Raw genomic sequence first — 20,405 nt, 5'->3', positions numbered from 1 at the left:
CAAAATAGGATAACGTGGAATGTTAAAAGAAGACAGTGGAGCCCTTTTGCAGATATATCTGATATTCTTTGATTAAATCTAGGCATGTGATACTCAGGATATTATATTTATATTTTGTTGAAGGGTTTTTAATTTTTGTTTTGTGGAAGTGATCTGCGTCTGCTGTGTGAAAACTGCAGAGTGCTCACCGCTGTTGAAAAGTAAGTTTTAAGGACACGTTTCCAGTGTATATGTGGGACTGCTGGTCACAGGCACACAGACTGCCCTAAATTCATAGGTTCATGCGGCACTGATACAAATACTGCTTTTGGATAGTAGTTCAAAGAGAGCACAGTGTGTCTTTCTCCCATTTCTCGATACGGTTTAGCAGCCTGACATGATTAATCAATACCATGTGACCACTCAGCTCTCTTTGGAAGAGCTTCACAAATCACAGGCAAGTTTAGTGCTCTGAGGTGGTTGATGTAATCAGGACATGCATCTATAAAACTGGTTTTGTACAACCTGGGTGGGTTCAAGCAATTACCTGGCCTCTCTGCCCTGTTTTGTTTTGTTTTATTTTGTTTTGTTTTTTTAAATTTCATTACTATTGGGCAGGGAAATAGTGACTTGTGTGTCCACAAAATTCAGATTTAGTAAACTGGCTACAATAAACAGTCATTTAAAAAAAGCATGAAAGAATAAATAATTTTAAGTATATGTTAGCTTTGATTGTAATGGCTGTGCCTTGTATTATTCTCAGACTTTGGAATCAGGCGCTGGGTCTGACATGACTTGCTTTGAGTATTCCCTGGATTAAAAATTCTTGCTGTTTGGATTCTGTCATAAAATGGTTGGCATCCCAACAGTCATGACGAGTGTATATGTTGGCAAGGAATTAGAAATGGTGGTGCCTCTGAAGTTTAGCAGGAGGTTTCCTGCCTGGGGATGGCAGACAGTTGTAGCTGTTACAAATGCCATTCGCTTGTCTGCGTCGCAGCTCATTTCTGAAACAAAGCAAGCTTGGGCTCATGTTCCACTTTGTAATAGGAACTACTATGTTTGGTTTTCTTTGAGTCTCTTCTGACACTGGAGTTTTCATGTGCCCAGTTCTCTTTTTTTTCTTGTTGTTTTGTTAATAAATCGTATCTGACTGCAAGATCTTTCTGCCTCTAAACCACAGTAAGGGCTGCTTGAAAAAGCATGAGCCTCCCAAATCTTTTACCCTCAAGAGGAAATAACTGATTTTTTGTTTGTCTTTGATCCAGTCTCATCAATGCAATTTTCCTTCTTCAAACAACTGAGCCTGCAGTTCATTATAGTGCAAGACCGGAACCCTTCTATTACCTTATTTTTAGCAACAATTAAATCGAGCCTTAAAATTGCATTTGCAAAAAGAAAGGCCTGCATCAGTCCCAAATCTTAGAACTCAGCTCTTAAAATTTGCTGTCATGGAGGCTTCCCAGGGAGGCAGCAGCAGATTGAATCCCAGCAGTTTGTTCTGCGGGATGTGTCGTTTGGTGGTGTGGCTTGGTGGTGTTAGTGGCCAAATGAAGCAAACAGTGACCCCACAGAACGATTTAAATCCTGACATCCTCGTTTGCAGGGTTTCCACTTGCTCTCCTAAAGTGCTGTAAGGGAGTTTTCAGTCCTCTGAGGTGCAGCCCTGTTGTGTTCCTGTGTGTGCCCCTTAGGGTGCTGTGTCCCTTTGGGTGGTGCAGCCTGCTGGACCTGCCTGGAAGCACTGCCTGCCCTGGGAATCCTTTCTGGCCTCCTCCAGCCCCGAGCTGAGGCTGCAGGTCAGAGAGCACCAGGATGCCTCAGGCAGGTGCATCTGTGCTGGAGACTCCGTGGAGCTTCTCAGCCTGGGACAGTGAGGAGCTGCTGCCTGCCAGGGCCCCTGGCAGCAGCAGGGATGTGGGGTGCTCTGCTCCTGGGGGGATGAGCGTTATCCCAGAGCCTCTGACTGTTTATCAGAGCTTATGTACTTGATTGAAACATAGCTTCCCTTCATTTATGGAGCTTAGAGGCTCTTAGAAGCATGAATTAATGGAGAGACAGGTTGTGTCTGCTGTAGAGTCAAGGAGCTGTGCTGCAGAAGAGAGAAGTAATTTTGCTGGGTGATTTGTTAGGTTCAAGCATTGCCGCTAGAATTTTTCAAGCAAGAATGTTTATCTGCAGTTGGGACTGACTGACACCATCACTTCTTAGAAAACTTGCCATTCAAGAATGTTGTCGTTTTCCTAAACGTGGCTGTTAGAAGTCTAAGAAAAGAAATTCACTACTTAGGCAGGAGGGAGGTGGGGGAGAATACTTCAGGAGATTTGGAAATGTCTGCCAAACTTGTGAGAGCAACCTCCTGTCACAGTGCTGTGGCAACCCAACTGGAACTTAGAAAGCGGAGCATAGTTTGAAACACAGGATATTTTACTCTCCTTGTACCTGACTGAGATATCCACAGATTATACGTAGTAAAAGCTCTCTGAATGCCCATATTAAAGTTTGCTGCAAAAATATGGAGCCCTTCTGTTATTTACCTAGCATGGTGTGCATGGAAACATGGTTAGCATCAGGCAGGCTGAGAGACCCACGGAGAGAAAAAAATCTGATTAACAGCACCTAGAAATGGGCAGAGTAAACCCCCTGCAAGGAGCCAGACCCCTCAGAGTGCAAAACTGCCAGACCAAGATTTCAGGCGCATGTGGAAGAGCTGTGTCTGTGCATGAGCCTGACAAAGGGGATAAAAATGACAAGATGAAGGTACAGCTTTCTTACGTTTTCACCAACAAAATGAAGGAGTGAAATAACGTTGCCAGGAATGAATACACAAACCCTGAAACAGCTGGGAAAAATATTTGAGGAAAATGTACAGGAGGTAGCAGAGGGATACTTTTCTCTAAATCCCAAAAGCAAGAAGCAGAGAAGGGGATAGATGCTTGCATTGTGTGGTGGAAAATTCTGGCATGCACATGTACGTTAGAGACATAAAAGATCTCCTAATTAGAGACAGGATCATTTGTGAGACATGTGATTCCAGTTTACAGGAGGAATTGCTGAGAAAAAGACATCTAACCCTAAAGAAATGAATCAAAGAACAAGAGCAGCTGAACTGTCCAGGGAAAGGAGCAAAACAACAGCAACTCTTTCAGGCCACAGGAGAGTCCAGGAGGGAGGGAAGAGAGGGATGGATGTGAGCAATGCATGGAAATGAAGTAAGATGTGGGGTGGTGGGAAGGGTTTGGTTCAGCAGCCAGCAGCAGGGCTGTGTCTGGCTGGAGCCTTGCAGGCTCTGCCCTCCTCCCCAGCGGTGCAGGAGGCAGAGGGAAGGCACAGGGCAGTGATGAGCATTGGTGAGGTGCACAAATCACCAGGCTGCTCTGCAGTCAGCATGTCTGAAGGAAAAGGGAATCAAAGGGCAAGCCTTTAGGTGTCTCTGGGTTAGCAATCTCGAGTTAGTCACCAAATGGTTGCATGGAAGGCACGACTGTCAGAAGGAAGGTTGCAGTGACCCATTTGCGGTTCCGAGAGAGGAGAAGGAGGAAGATGTGGTTTGAAAGAGGCACCAGGAAGTCAATCTGTCTGAGCATGACCTGAATGTTACCCCGTTTTTTGTGTTTCTCTAAGCCGTTCTCTAAAGAAAAGCCAATTATATTTCAGAAGAATAGGGGCCTCTCATGTTGTTATTCATCATGTGGCACATGAAACACCAACACTAACTCCAAAACTGTGAGTTAACCTTGTCCTTTCATCACCTATGGTCATCTCATCACTGGGCTGGTGACTGCTCAAAGCTGCCTGAAAGTGGTTGAGCCCCAGACAACTAAACTTTTATACATCAGTACAAAAGCAGCAAAGAAGATGAGAAGGAAAACTGATTGTCCCGAGGGACACAGCATGGTGGTTTGGGTAGTCCTGCTTAGAAAGTCACTTGTGGCTTTTATAATGAGGAACTTAAGGTTTGAATTTTCAGACTTATTAGCTGTACATTTGTTTGGTTTTTATTAACTTAATATACTACGTGCCGCATTTTCCTTGGGGTATTGAGTCAAGTGATGGATTCATCCAGTTTAGCTCTAAATGCATGGGCTCTCTTTTTCATAAAACTTTGAAGAGATTTGGGTCTCAAGTTTGCTGAAGGATTTTATTTTATGCCTGTATATTTTGGTACAGCAGCTAATGTTTTCTGTCCTGTTTTCTTGTTGAGAATATGTGCTTCTGTCTAATGTAGAGAGGGAGTGTAGTTTTTGTTTGTTCTCTTTCTTGACCCGTGAGAATTAGAGTTGTCTTCTTATATGAGCAGACACAGTTAAACCACTTTAGTCTACAAAAGAATCACTGCAAGTTTCCAATCCCCTCGCTCTCTGCTTCAATGGAAAGAAAAACAGGTTTTAAAAAGTCTGAGAAAGATATGGCTATTAAGCTAATCCAGTATACTTCATCTAGCTGCTAAAAATCTTGACTCTTAACAGTGATTAAATATAATTGCATCAGTAAAGGTGGTGTAAAAAAACCCCTGGCTTTCATTAGAAGCTATCTTTAGGAAACCATGATTCCTTGACTTAAAAAGTTACATGTAACATCTCTGTTTTATTTTGGGAGTGCTTTGAAGGTTTCTTAACCCCAGGCTTATGTAGAAAGAATAAATAAACCCCAGCAGAACAAATACACAATTCTGAAGTATTCTTCTATATTCAGTATATATCTGCAGTGCATGCTATTTGTTCAAAGAGAAAATTAGGCATAAAATTGAGAAATTAATGGATAAATATTCAGCCGTCTTCAAGATCTGATCAAATAATAAAGATATTTGGAAGAAAAAAACAAATTAACAAACCACCACCGATGTGCTGGATGAAATTGACATAGGATGGAATCAAAGGACTCCCAGTAATTTAAATTAAAGCTATTGGGGTTTTTTTGGTTGGGGTTTTTGTTTTTTTTTTTTTTTGCTACTCTTCAGTTTGGAAGGAAATCTGTTCATTATTTTCAGAGCTGAAAAATGAAGCTGCTAAACTTTTTCTCCTATTTTCATAAATTTAAAATATGAGCTGTGTCATACCCTTAACACGGCAAAATCTTTATCGAGAATTTAAAATTTCTCCAAGTTATGTGATCTGAAACAGCTCTTCCTAGACAGTCAGATGTTAAAAAATTCGGCAGTTTCGGTGTAATGCAGAACATCACATGCTGCACTGTATCCTTGGGGCTGAACTGGATATTTGCACTTTTGGGTTTGTTTTGTAGATTATGAAAAATTGTGTAAGCTGAAAGAGGACTATAAAACCTCCTACACTGAAATACTGAAAATTACAAAATAATCTAGTTCTTACGTAGCTTTGTCACTGCCAATATTAAATGTTACTGCAAGTATTTCTTGCAAAAGCCCGAGTTACTGCAAAGACAAAAGTACAACAGTGAGCCTTGTTTGCTTAGAGAAATCACATATTCCCAATGTGTTCCAGGGGAATAATCATCCATTTTTTGTGGGTATTCAGGAGAAGTGATAATTCTGAAGCAGAGAATGCTGTTGGTAATGTTTCCACTGGGATACTCAGTAAAAATGTATTTAGCTATTGCCCTAAACAGAATTTAAGCAGAGTTTAGTTTAAGTCCAGATCGTGACTGGCCCATGCTGAGATGCTGAACTAAATGCTGGTGTGTCTTCTCCACGTACTTTCTGCTTTTAAAATATTAGAGATACTAAAACCATGAAAATAGGTTGATATTTAGGGCATGTAATGAAATATTCAAAACATAGGCATATATAGGTAGATGTGCACTATACAAGAAAAAGATAATGTGGATGATGAAAAATAAATCCCTTGTGAATTCATTATTTCTATCCTGTTCAACTCTTTGCCTCTTATTTTGAGAATCCCAATGTGGAAAAAATATTTTTTTAATTCGTGGTTGGCATTTTTGGCCCTCCTCATGCAGTTTTGATTCACAAGTCGAAATCCTGTTTCCATGGAAATCAGCTGAATTGTTGATAAGCTTTGAATTTCTCCCACAAATTAAGGCAACGGGGGAACATCATCTGGGCTGATTCTGTCCGTAATGTCAGCCGTAGTATTTTCCCTTTTATTCCATATGAATGGGAGCTGTATTTTGGTGATGATTTAAGTCAAGACTCCCAAATGTTACTGCAACAAGTTCTCTTGTACCAAGGGAAACGAGGGGATTCGATGGCATTGAGTGAATTTGGTGTGACAGCTGTCCGTGATTTCCTCAGCAGCAGCAGCAGATCTGCCCTTGCCCCACACCATAAACACCTGCAACCAGTGGAGATTTTCCCTGATTACTTTCAGAGTAGCTGAGATGAAAATAAACACTATTTGTTAGGAAGTAAAAAAAAAAAAAAAATAGAGTTTATAATATAAGCTTGATATATATCTTGAGAAGAGTGGTTTGGGCTAAACTTATATTATTAGAATAGTCAGGAGAAGTGAAACTCTAAGTGTTTGCTTAGCTCAGCCTGGTAACTGGAGGAGATGGATGGGTAGGAATTGGCTGCTGTGGCAGCTGGGACAAGAGTGCTGTGCTTTGCTGCTCTGCAAATGTGTCTGTCCAGCCCTCGGGTCACAGGGTGGCAGTGAAAGCAGACCCTTCCCTGCACTGGAAATGCCAGGTGATGGACTTGAGCAATATTCACATTCTGAGTGTATTTCTGGCTTTCCTAATCTTTGATCCTGCCGTTGAATCCGCGGGGGTGCAAAAATCCACCCACACAGATCCGATGTCAAAATCCTGGCCTTAATTATTTATGGTTTGGTTTGGACAAATTACTGTTCTCTGTGCAATAACCACAGTTATTACCAGAAATACAGAACAATCTAAAACATACATACATACATTATGTATGAATGAACATTTATTTTTTTTTAATAAAGATCATACCTTTATTAATATGTTTTGGGGCTTAACTGAAATTCTCATTTTTCAGTCTTCTCTTTGCTGCTTCTCACCTGACTAGACTGGCCTGGATCTATTAAATCTCAAAAAAAAAAGATAAAAGAAGAAAAAAAGGAGTGTATAATGTTTATAACCTGAAAGCCAGCCTACAACTAAAAGAAAATCCAGTTTTATATACCTTGCACTAGGATCCTATTGATTTGTTAAACTGCAGATGGACTGTACTAGTTTTCTGCCCTAAACAGGCACCCCTTTTTTAAATGTCTCTGGTCTCTATTAATGAGCCTAACTATCTCAAGTTAGAACATTTTCATCTGCATATAAATAGAAGATGAATCTCTTAGGAAGAAAAACCTTTTAACCAGGAACAGTGAACTTCACAAAACAAAAGTAAAATCAGAATTTTACAGCAAAATCAGACATGATAGAGGCACTGCAGATCTTGGCAATGCCAGCCAGCACCATTCTTTAATTAAGTAAGGAAAACTTTGTGAGTTTTATGTGTTTCCCAAAGTCTTTTTCATACCTTCTTTTCTTCTACTTTTTCCTGAATTTTTAATCAGAAGTTGATGCTGATATAATTGCTGACAAAATGCTTACAAATAGGTTCCCAGCAGTTGAGTATTCTTTAGATTTGGATTTTTTTCTTGTTTTTTCCCTACTAGAACTGTGTGTAAAAAATACACTCTTTTCAAAAGTTCATAGGTAGGACATGGCAGGCCTGGTCGCTTCACTTCTCACGTGTTCTCAGTTGGAAGTCAACTGAAAATCAGCAGAAGCTCCCATGTAATTCCTGTGCCTGCTTAGAATCGTGTAAAACTGGGTTTTGTTTGAAGTTAAAAATCTGTACCCCATTTTTCAATGAGGTGCCAGACAGGTGCTCTAAAACATGTTCCTAATTATTTGCTTTTGATCTGATGAGAGAGTAGCACTAGTTTTGATTTTCAAGTTCATGTATGCTTTTGGATCTGAGATTTCAGTGGAATGTGTTATGGATATGGATTGCAGTCTCAGTCTCAGTGTCTGAAGCAGTTCCTAGAGTCACAGGAAATATTTGTTTTGCACATGTTATTATTGAGGAAAACCAAATGGCAATAAAAGTATTCCAGAATGAAAAAAAACTTTCTAGTAAAAATCACGTTTGCATGAGTGACCTATCTGAAAATTCTAGAACCTCACAAAGCACAGCATATCTGTCTCACCAGAAGTACTATACCTGCTTTTCACTAAAGAGTATTTGCAGTTTTCAAAAATAAAATTCAGCATTAGCATTTTTCCAGGTTGTTAAATACTACAAAAGATCTTTTCTAGTTTGGTACAGTTCAGATTTCCAAGTCATGGTTGTGTCTGATGCTTCTTCAAAGAAAATGTTCTCAAGCTTTCAGAATTGTTCCAGAGCTTTACTTTTCTGCAGTTGGTGTTGGAATGAATTGTTTTCTAAGCCTGAACTAACCTCTTGAGGGGTTCCTCAGTCTCCTCCTGATGGAAAGGAATTGTGAGCTAAGGATGAGGGTCCACTTAAGGCTTTTAGTGATGGGAAATCTTCCTTTCACAACAAGGAAGAATTTCACATTTTATGTATTTGTACAGTTGAGGTTTTTTCCCCTGCAGAATTACCAGATTCTATTGTGTATTGTATAGATACTACAATTTTTTTTAAAGATTGTGAGCCAAGGTTTAAAAATCACTGGTCATGCTGGAAATGCCAATGTTGGAGAGCCAATCTAGAAAACTTGCTGGTATCCCTTTCAAAGGTTTCAAAGCATTCAGCTCTGTGCAGGAGATCCACTTATAAACTGTCTCAGAATACAAAAGTTCAAACTTACCACCTTTTAGTCTTTGACCTACTTCAGTTTTTATAAGAAATTACTACAAATATTTACTTGCCAATTAATACACAGTGATATCTGATAGTTTCCCACAGTAAAAATTTGTCTTCACATATATATCCATATGGGAAACATAGGGGTTGTGATACAAACAAGAAGTGTGTTTCATCTTTCAAGCTACAAGTAGATTGTGGCTTCTCAAAATCTGCAGATTTTCTCTGTAAATTAATCTTCCAGTGTCTTTTGTTGGTGTCTTTCAAGTTTGGTTGGCTTCCAGCTAGAAACTTAATGATAACACTTCAGAATTGCACCCTTTTAAAAGAAGAAAAGCAGGATAGGCATCTGTAATAGCAGTGTAATGACACCAAATCTGCATGTACGGTTTAGAATTATTTGCCTAAATGCTTATTCATTGGCCCACAGACTTTTTCTTCAGTGCTTTATCTTCATAATGACGTTTTGCAGCACCAGTCTGGCATCATTAGACATCTACCCACCAGCATTTTAAAGATTTTTCCACAGGGCCATAAAACTACACCTTCCTCGTTGGATCTAAAATCCAGCCCACCTGTAATAACAGAGCAGTGGAGCAGTGTGGATCTCTCCTGGATGTCTGCAGTGCAGGGAGCTGGGGTGCCTTGCCTTCACACTGAAATAAAGGTCGTGTCCTAATGCTCTGCCTTCCTGTTTAAAATGAATTTCTGTTACAAGATGTTTATCTCAACTGGAAGTGAGAACGTGGTCCTCCTCTGTGCTCTCCAATTCCCCCTTGGAGAAGCTGTGCAGCAAAACAGCTGCACATCCCTTCATGTCCTTCTCTTGCAGTTAAACATTTACATCTCTGGCTCCAGCTCTTTGCCAGGTTTCCCCTGCTCGTGTTTGGATTTCTGGTGGAAGCTTGCAGTAGTGCTGTCTGGATTTATAGTGGGTTACATTGTTTTCTGCAGGACAGAGCGAGAGAAAGGGATCAGCCCAGCACAGAAGGACTGACAGTCCATGCACAGCCTCATGCCGTGTAGAGTTTCTTTGTGTTCTGCCAGTAGGTACTGCAGTGTGAAATGTCTGGAGGCTGGCTGGGAATACTGCTCTAGAGAGAGGACCAAGGTATACAATATACTGGCTTCCATTCTGCTGGTTTTGGACAGTCAGGGCTGCTTTCCATTTCCTACAATGTTCCAATATAACCAATCACGTGTGCTCGGTAATGGAGGCTTCTGAGACCTGGGGCTTCTGTAGAAAGGAAAAGAGCAAAGTAGTATTTATACAGTATAATATTTTGATTTGCTAATGAGCTGTGAGGTGGGTGTTATCATGAACTACTGTGCAGCAAGAAAGGTTCCTAAAACACATATCAGCTTACTCCATCTCCAAATCATTGCAGATAACACAGTGTTTAGTTTCTAAATAGACTTGTGTTGTGCTAATTCTCGTGAGCAGTGCAAGTGATTGGCGTGCTGCATTTCAGAGGCAAGGAGCAGAGCAGCTGAGTGGAGCTCAGTGCTGAAGCCAACATCCAGCTGCTGAGGAAAGCACTGAGACTGATCTGCAGGATGAGCACGCACTGATTGGTGTGGCCTTGCTCCGAGGGGAAGGAGGAAATAAAGGCACACAATCTTCAATTAGACTAATGATATTCTGGTCCTAAAAGGATTAGGAAAGAAACATTTAACTGCAAGTAAAAGCACGATGTGTAATAGTTCACAAACAGTTTATTTACTTTGGATAGTTTTTTGCACTGTTTCTTAGGAGAGGATGGACATCATTTTTTCACTATGCCTCAGTCCCCTGTATTTAAAATACAGATGGTTCACGCTGAGTGCTGGTTTTTGTACATGTAAGTAATAAGGGTAACCTTCAAGGCAGAGCCTTGTGAACTGTTTCTTGATGGAACATACCAGAGCAGCATAGGCATTTTGCATGACTAAAATTATTTCAGAGTAGTTTTTGCCAGCACTTTTCTTTGTGGCCAGCTCAAGTCAGTATGTTTGGTAGTGCAGTCCCACTGTGGAAATAAAATAGTAATACGGGTTTGATCTAGATAGTCTCACTGAACTAGATTGGGTTACTGTAAGGAACATCTCCTAGCTTAAACCCTCTAATCAGGTCCAAATCCCTTCAGTCAGATTCTTAGTGTAAAATTTGGCTTTTTCAAATCATCATCATTGCATTCAGCACTAACAAAGGCTGTGCCTGTGACTCTTGGATGTCATTCATGTAGCATTTGATTCTTTCACAGCCTGTAAAGCCCCTGTGAGGCTGAGCAGGGCTGTTCCTCTCCTTTAGGGGCTTTTTGGGCTCCCCATAGATGTGTTCAAGGAGAGGGGCTGGCTAAGGAGTGGCATTTTCTCAGGATGATCAAGCTGTGGCTCGCTGCAAATCCCATCTGCCCTCTCCACATGCAGCATGAGAGGTCCTTCCTGGAACAAGCTCCTGGGGGATTTACCGGCCTGAGGCTGCCGGTACGAGGTCACTGGAGAGGCAGATGGGACACATGATGACAGACTTGGACCAGTTGCACTTGGCAGAGAACAGACCTGTGGAGTAGGATAGTGACTTTATGGGTCAGAATTTCTATCTAAATGTATTCCTTGTGGATCTTATCCCCCAGTCTGGTACAAGTAGCAGCAGTACCATGCAGGATTTGGATTTTCAGAATTGCCAGGCAGGCACTGCAGGCTGCAAAGGGTGTGTTTCTGCAAATTGTGGAACAGATAAAGGTATTTGCTCCTGTCTCTGTGCTTCAGCCTGCCAGGGATAGTTTTTTTCAGGCTGTGTAAAGGTCAGATTTTGCTTTCTCATTTGATTTTGGGGTGAATTAAATTAGACTTGAAAGCCACAACAATGACCCAGGTAATAAAACTTAATCAAGAAGTAAGAATGATACATTTGTCTTTTGCTTGAGAAAGGAAGGTGTAGGGCAACCCAAACTTCTCATTCTGTCTTTTCTCTATCAGAAAATGCAAAAAGAAGGCTTTGGACTTTGCAAGATTTTTCAGAAACTTAGGGGAAAAAAATAATGTGGCATAAATATTCACTTGACCCAATTACGGGCAACATGTTTTAAGTATATGAACTTGCAAAGTGCTCATGCTTTGTAATACTGACTAAAAATGTTCTGTTTCTTGCTGTGAAGATGAAACTTGTCTTGGACCTTACTGGCATTGAAACCAGGCTTGCTACAGATGTGTCTTGCAGATTAGGTCATTTACTCATATTTCAGTTACGTTTTTTCCAGTTTCTCTTCCTTCACTGCTCTGTTAAAGTAGTGCAGCTGCCTGGATGGCCACAGGCATTGAAAAGGCTTGAAGCACTAAACAGAGAAATTTTGGGTCCTTTTTCTCAGTCAAAAAGTCTTTTGTATGCCAAGTACAGTATTTTATGCTGCCCAAGGAAAAGGATATTGTTTGCTGCACTTTAAAATAACACAAAAGCCATTCCAGCTCTCCTTGGAGCCAGTGACAGCATTCCACTTGTTTTCAGTGGGAATTTGCTAGAGACCCATGATGCAGTTTCTGTCAGAGCAGGAGAAAGCTGAGAGTCCATAGTACCATGCAAATGGAAAATGAAAGAACTTGGTGCATTTGCACTTCTCAGAGAGAAACTGTCTTGGTTTTGGAGGAAGAGTCCCATAAACTTGTTACTCAGGCACTCTCACATCCAGAGAGAGAATACAGAGAAAGTGTGCAACTGCACTCCAGCCTGGTACTGTTTTGTTTGAGTGTGAATTAGAGCATGGAGAAGGAGAGACTAACTTCTTGTCCTTCAGTCTGGAAGGTGAAGTGTCAGCTGCTGTTTGAATGTGTCATAATCACCAGTAAATCTCTTAAATATTTGCTTGTGCAAAGCAGAGATTGAAATGGAAGTACTCCAAGGAAGATGTCTCTTGTTTTAAGGAGAGTTTTCCCCTGGGCTTTTCCCAACCCAAGGCAGCAGAAGTTTGGCTGCCCTGGAGCTGTTCCCTGTGCCTAAGCAGCCCTGCCATGGGAATTCCAGCTCTGGGCCTTGTGTAGGGAAGTGTGTAGGTAAATGCACCTCCCAAACACCTGCACCAGCAGCGTGGCAGCAAAAAGAAATGTCTCAGGTTCCCTCCACGTGAGAGCAGCCTTGAAATTCTCCAGAACAGTGAGCCTTCTCTGCAGCTGTGGAGAGCCTGGGGCCTTGTCAGGCATTCTTGCACTTCTCAACTTATTCTTGTTGCACCTTGATAGAGATAAGACTAATTATTAGATCCTCAGCTTTAGACTTCCTGCAATTACTCAGTGCACAGAGTTTACTTTAACTATCATTTTCCACTTTAGGCTCACAGTTTACTTCAGGGAGATTATATACTTGCTGCTGCTGGCAGAATTTGCCTACCAGGAAAGGACATGGTTTTGAACTCCATGGGATGTTACTGATGTGTAAATCATCCCATCTCTTCCAAACAGTGGTCACTCCATCATTTTTCACAATATACTTTGCCTTAATGTTGGAAAACAATCAGTGATTTTGAGTGATCATGTTCAGTGTTCTTCAGAGGAACCCAAAATCTTTAGAAATTGCAGATAGGGAAGATTGTATCTTCTAAAACTGCATTGCCCCAAGTTTTGAAAATGTCAGTCTTACATCAATATTCATAAGAGACCCAAGCTCAGCGTTATGTAATGAAAGAACACCTTTGTGGAAAGTACTTTATATGCACAGTAGATGCATTTTAGAACCTGCTTGAAATGGATGTGGAGAGTCTTATGTTCAGAGAGGCAAAAACTTAACAAACAGAAGCATTTGAAACTGGAAACAAGTGTGTGGGTCTTTTGCTACTGGATCTGGATTTTAATTAGACCTCTGTGCTGCTGTCTGACCTGTGATGAGATGACATTGATCTGCCATGCAGTCATCAGGACAGAATGGTGAGGAGAGGCAAAAGCCTGGAGAACCAGGGGGCAGAGGAGACTTGGACTTGTGCCTGATATGGCCCATGGCAGTGTCTGGTTGGTGGGGCTGCTTGGGGTTTGGAAAGATGAGCAGAATCAAGGAAAATACCAGAGAGGGAATTCTGTAACATTTCTGTTCTCACCCAGCTCTGTGTGAAGCTGCAATATTTGTGTACTTATATTGATTTATCTTCATGTTCATGTCAGGGAACCAACTCTTCCACAAAGGTAGAACACCCATTTTCTTATTGCCTTCAAGAAAAAATTATTCTCTGGTGTTTATTCTGATGAATGGAGAAATATTTCACAAACATTTTCCCCGATTTTCTGCTTGTATGAACTCACACAGCTTTGCTTTACTGAATGCAAGCTTATGCCAGTTTTTGTGGCAGGTGATTTGGCCTTGGTAAACAACAAATCATTTGTCCCCAGTTCCTGAGTAACCAAGAGATGGAAAGTTTTCGTTAGGTTTGGATTGTAGCTTTCCTATAAAGTGCACACTCCAGGTCAGTCACCTCAGTGAGGTGTCTGTATGGAGTACAGATGTTGTACTCCAGCTAACACACTTCTCTGGTTCAACAGAAGAAGGGGAGAAGGGGAATGATTGGCAAAGTAGCCACTAAACCCAGCAAAGCTTCAAGCACTGACTGCAGTCTTTGAGGGTGGCTCAGTTCAGACAGTTTAAAACAACTGCTTAAAGGAGTGCTTAAAGTAGTAAACTGTGCAAGTATTTTCCATCCTTTCCTATGAAATGATGTGATTTGTTTGCTGTTGCTTGTTTATCTGTTCTGCATGGTATGTCACATTTATCAGTGAAACAGAATGTAGGGGGTAACAGTACTTAAATGATGATGTTTTGACTTTTGCTGTGTTTATTCTGAGTTTTGTGACTAAATTCATACTCAGATGGCTTTTTCTTCTGCTGTTCCAGCATATCTGTCTCAGGCTGCCACTAAAAAGATGAAGCAGTAATCTGACAAAATGAACTCAGAACACACAAAGAGGAGCCTCTGGAGACTAATCTGCAAGGTGTTCAGGTATTTGCACTTTCATATCTTACACCAGTCATTGGTGCACACATGTGACATGCTCTGCAGTTCTTGTTAACTCACACAAAGTGGGTGAGAAAATGACATAAATAAACAAAAAGTCATGTGAAGGATGAAAGTTGTTTAGTCAGAATGCCCCCAGGCAGCTTAAAGATGGAGCCAGGTTTGAAAAGGTGGAGTTGCAGCTCCAGGTTCAGCACATGCTGATGCTGCTGTCCATCACATCTGTGAGCCAGGTCAGATTTTACCATCTGTTACTGCCCAGAGCACTGATGGCCATCTGAGAAGTGGTGGAGAAAGAGGATCCTTCTCTGCCATCCACTGGAGCAAAGCCAGCAGCCCCTCTGTGCTGATGGGCTAAGGCCCTGTAACACTTCCAGTGACCTCAGGAATTAGGTCCTGGCTTAGGCCTGCAGTGAGGGAGAAACTCATTTTGGTTCCCAGAGATGCCAGAGGTCCTGTGTCACTTGCCAGGCCTCAAGGATTTTTGTGAGCTTTAGGTTGTGTATATGTCCTACATACAGCTGAAAGAAAATAAGTCATTTACAGTTCTTTCAGTGCAGAAACGAGACTTTCTAGTTGGATAACAAGAACAATCTAGAGAAATGTTGTCACTTTCTAGATGACAGGAAAATAGACTTTTGTTCTGTGAGTACATAGAGGAGAAGGTAGCACAGCTCTGTTGAGTCTTATGCTCCATGTCTCCGAAGCAGGGAGAACACCTGTGTGATTCCTTTGCTATGCTCCATGTGAGCAGGTGATGACAGACGTGCTGTGGATGTGCAAAGTGACAGCTTAATGGCAGCAAGTAATTACAGACATGTTTGTGTGATGATGTAAGTGCAGAGGTTGGCTGTACACAGCTGTGTAGCTGATTAATTGGGGGAAGCAAATGAGCTGCTAATGGGAGTAAAGGTAAGAGTTGTGCTTGCAGAGTGCACCAATACCAAGGTGCATTCAGAGAAAATGTTTTACTTGTGCAGTCATTGAAAACTTATGTTATCTCATTGCAATGATTAGGCTGTTATAATTAACTATTGTTAATAATTCAGTATTTTAAACAAAACCACAAAAGCAGAGGTACCTCCTAAGGGTGTATATTAAATGGTTATGTCACTGATATGTGAAAAATCACTCTTGTTGAATGTTAATATCATATGTGACTGTCTGAAAAGCAAATGCAAGTAAACAGCAAAGTCACTCTGGATATTATTTTAATTCCTGACTACACACTCTATCAGCTTCCAGATACTTATTCACATTGGCATTTTTTTATGCATGCAGTCCCGTAGTTTTGGCTCTGTATTCATAGACACTGTTGATGTACTCCTTCAGATTCTGCTACCAAACTGCTTCTGGGACTTCATGCAGTTTGCTTCATCTGAGGGAATCGGAATCTCAGATAAGTTATATGCAAAATTGATAGTAAATCCCAGAGCACCAGGTTTTGCTGCACAGGATGCAGGTGTAACACATGGGGCCAGTGAATGATGGTGTAGTATTATTTGTACCCCTTTCTTTTCCTTTCCTTTCCTTTCCTTTCCTTTCCTTTCCTTTCCTTTCCTTTCCTTTCCTTTCCTTTCCTTTCCTTTCCTTTCCTTTCCTTTCCTTTCCTTTCCTTCCCTTCCCTTCCCTTCCCCTCCCTTCCCTTCCCTTCCCTTCCCTTCCCTTCCCTTCCCTTCCCTTCCCTTCCCTTCCCTTCCCTTCCCTTCCCTTCCCTTCCCTTCCCTTCCCTTCTTTTTTTGGTCAGCATTGGACCTCCAAGGCAAGTAGTTGCTTGCTGTGGCATCCAAAAAAAGTAAAGTCAGTGGTGAAAACTCTTTGTTTTCTACGAAGTGTTTTAGAACCTTGAGCCAGCTCATTATCCTTCAGAAAAATGCTCAGTCTCACTTTAGAACTACAGTATTCTCTGTAAGAACAGGAAGGTGTTGTCAGAATCTCCTAGTGTAGATTTAGGAAAGGTTTTCTATTCAACTTTGAAGAGTGATACTGTTTTCTTGTAAGAAGATTAATTGTATCTAAATCATCTAAACTTTTAATCCTTTTGAGAGTAAGTACATTTGAGATAAAAAAATGTTTTGCCACTTTGTTATGGATTTCCTTCAAAAAAGTTATCACTTAAAGACAGGAGAAATGAGCCTTACGCAAATGTTATTGACAATAGATAGGAAGAATAGTACCTGAGAACATTCTGTAAGCTGAAATTATGGACTCATTCTGTATCCAAAGGTGATGGTCAAATCAAACACTCAGTATTTTAGATGAGAATTACTGACCTTCCTTAGTGCTCTAAAAACTCATCATTATGGGGAAAAGACTTTGAATTTCAGATTGTGATCGTTCTTCAAAATAAGAAAACTCTAAAAGTCAGATTTTCCTCCTAGGAATTTCAGACTGTATATGATTTGGGTAACTATGAGTAACAAGCTATTTTTAAAAGGAAATTTTTTTCCTTCTTTGGGGAAAAAATTGTACTTAATGCTTTTTGAAAACTTTTCACATTTCTAACACTACCCTGATACACTATTTTCTAAACAAACTACATTTATAACAAAGCTACTTACAAGTGTTGCTCTGTTTGAGAGATACAGATTTTAATTTGGCTCTTTTTTCAAAGAAAGAGTTTTTCCATTTCACAGATTCTGTGTAATTTTGGGACCTGAAAAACTTGAAATCAATATATTATCACAGTCAGTATTTCTAGAAGATGGTGGCATTTTAAAAGGAACTTTTCCTCATTGGAAAACTTTGCAGAACTCTCAAAACCCTGGTCCTTCTCATTCCAAAACACTGCATTGAGCACAGGAAGAATTAATATCAAGTGACTAATAGAGAATGTGATGTTTGCTGGGTCTGGTAACAAAGGCAATGGTTCCAGAAAGTGCAGGAGTGTTGGTTCCTTGTTCTCAACTGTGGTAAAATCTAAAGGCAATGAAGACACTGAGGTGGGGGAAAACAGTCACTAAGCACAGCCTTCATTTTGAAAGTTCCTGAACTTGTGGTCTGTAAGTTTAGTTTCCTTGATAATGTTTGAAAACATGAATAAGGGTTTTTTCTCCTTTTTGGTTTTTTTTTTTTTTCCTGGAGGCAGGGTATTTGTTGGACCTAAGAAGCATTTACTGAAGAGTATTGTGGGGAGGGAACAGGGTTTCAGATATGAATTAAGTCTGAGTTATAGTGACTCATAACTGACAACAGAACACCCAAAAAGAGACGTGAGACAGGATGAGATGAAATGAGACAAGCCATGAAAGAAGGGACAGATTTATGAGTTATCAGCCTACAGATGGGATGAGAAGATATGAGTGGAGAATGAGATCATCAGGCAGAAGTCTGCTAGGGGAAAAGGAGGAGTTCACAGGACACATCCCTGTAGCCTCCTGTGCATAGTGGGAGGATTGATTTAAGCCACAGGAAAATCAATGTTAAAAGTGATACAAAGATGGGTTAGATCCCAAACCTCAGAGGGGCTAGATTTTTCTCTCTCTACACTTAGAAAAACAAAGACACAAGAGTTAGGATGACCTTGAGCCTCAGCAGTTCATAGAGACCACACACTCCCAGTTAAATCCCATCAGCCTGCTGGCAGTGTTGGTAATGCAGGGCACTTCTCAGCAGTCTAAGAAAACTGCTGCATTGCTTAGAAATAAAGACAGGAGGCAAAATTTTTGCCCTCAATCTAAACAAAGCAACAGTTTTCTTAAAACACTAATATTTGCTTTTCATCCCTGAAACTGAAAGCATGTTTCCAAGTAACGACATCTTTCGTGCTAAGCTGCAGCCAAAGCACTGCTTATGGATTATAATTGGTGGAATTGGTTGCCAAGTCTATTTGGGTGAAATTTCAGTTGGCAAAATTATAATCCATTTCAAGATTCAGGATCTTAAAATTCTCATGTAAAAGATGAAAATAAGACCTTGGCTGCTGAGAAAGCATGAAATGGCCTGTACAGATCTGTGGAATTTCTGTTACTGTAGTCATGGCCCCTGCCCCTTTTCTAATTTTGTTTTTGTATCCTGTACAGAGAGATGAGGAGAATCTGTTTGGAGAAGTGCACAGAAGTCTTTAGCTGAATCTGCAGAGTCAGTTTGCAGCTTCTTGAAAAAAACTTTCCTGGTGCAATTTCTTACATCTGATTCTGGTAGAGGTAGGAGTGGGGAGGAGGCACACGTGTGTTTCTCACAGATTCAATCATTTTTGCTCTGTGACTTAGCTAATACTAAGGACTCACCAGTGCAGGTGGACAGGTTGAATTAAAAGTTATTAGGCTTGGTAACAGATTTGTAGAATTTGAGGTAATCAATAGAGCCATTTTGATTTGGTTGGATGTATGAAATTTAATTTGAAATATAAAAGTAAACGGCATTAAAAATTCACAAACCCTCTATTATTCCTTAACTATATCTGGAGCTGTTTTGTTTTGGGTGGAACTGAAAAAATGGGTAGTTTTTTCCTTAAAATGGTAAAGTTAAAAAATGGTGAAACTTTTTTGCTCAATGTGAGCTAGTGGGCTGAAACAGGATTTGGTTAAGCCTCAGTGTGTGATAGTGTGCATTCTGTCTAAGTGCTGCTGATCACTCACTCCCCAGCAGTGTGCAGAGTGGGATCTCCCTTCAGGAAGGGCTGGAATATCCAAGTTCCATGCCAGGACTGCTCCTGCAGCAGGACTCTCCAGCTGCTTAGACTGGCACCTGTCCTCAGCCCTGCCAACCCCAAATGCCTAAGGAAGTGTGTAAGGACAAGGAAATTGTGTATCACATTTCAGCTAAGCGATCTCTCAGCACTCCCCCACCCCAGACACACACAGCCAGGCATAGTTTCTTTCTCATTAGCAACTGAAGTGGATTTCTGTTCTGTAAACTTGCCCGACCTCCCTGTGAGCCTTGCAGCCTCCCTCGCAAGGAGTCCCACAGCATAACACACCTGTCGTGAAGAGCAACTTCTTTTGGTTTGTTTTGAAACTACCTCATGCTAGTTGGAGATGGGAGGAATCTGACAGTGAAACTGCGAAAGGATTTTTGAGATTGTATTCTTGAAATGTAACTCATGTCTAGGGGTTAGGTTAGTGTGGTTGATAGAGCAGAGTTAGGTAATCCACGACCACGTTGTCTTGTGAATGAGATGAGTGACCTAGAGGGTCTGTGCTTCAAGAGAAATTAATGTCTTAGCAGCCATATCAGCTTTAAGCATGGGCATGTTTGGTAACAGCAGAAAAACCCCTGATGGATTTCAGTTAATAAAGTATTTGAGCACACATTTAACTCCTGTGTGCATTTCAGACTGAGCTGTGCTGTGGTACTGTGCTGTGTTTTTCAAGGGCACACACAGACTCCACGATGGTATGGCGAAGACACTTTATTGCAATAATCCAGGGTTTTTAAACCGTTAGTTTGTTCTGAGTTTCCATACTTGTGAGGCACAGCAAATGTGCTTAACCAACACCACAGAGCAGATAGGAGCAGCATCAGGTGTGACCAACCACAGCCCCACTGTGAGCACTTACTGGTTCTAATAATTGTTTTACAGTTATGGAACTTGTTTGTCACCTCTAGTTCAGCTGAGTCATTCCCAGAATGCTTTCCTAGTTAGCCAGAGTGACAGAAGTGAGCAAGGATTTTACAAGGGCAGCAAGGTCCTCGCTTTGCAAGGCCTTTCTGCTCAACAACAGTACTAAAGCTGGGTGTTATTCTGGAAGTATCTCTCTGTAAAATTTAATCCTGCT

At 40.9% G+C, this 20,405-nt stretch overlaps 1 protein-coding gene across 1 annotated transcript in view; it reads left to right on the top strand.

The window, feature by feature from the left end:
• The window catches only part of LOC146442913 (uncharacterized), a 242,798-nt gene that overhangs the window by 174,401 nt on the left and 47,992 nt on the right, over positions 1-20,405 (top strand). Inside the window, exon 9 of the mRNA XM_085049734.1 lies at positions 14,565-14,670. The gene's annotated coding sequence lies outside the window, so the exon portion shown is untranslated. The remainder of the gene's footprint in view (positions 1-14,564; positions 14,671-20,405) is intronic.

The sequence above is a fragment of the Lichenostomus cassidix genome, chromosome 1Ab, assembly GCF_008360975.1.
Source record: "Lichenostomus cassidix isolate B80296 chromosome 1Ab, HeHo_3.0, whole genome shotgun sequence".
Lineage (NCBI taxonomy): Eukaryota > Metazoa > Chordata > Aves > Passeriformes > Meliphagidae > Lichenostomus > Lichenostomus cassidix.
Note: the sequence above shows the minus strand (reverse complement) of the source record. Positions and strands in the feature narration are given on the sequence as shown.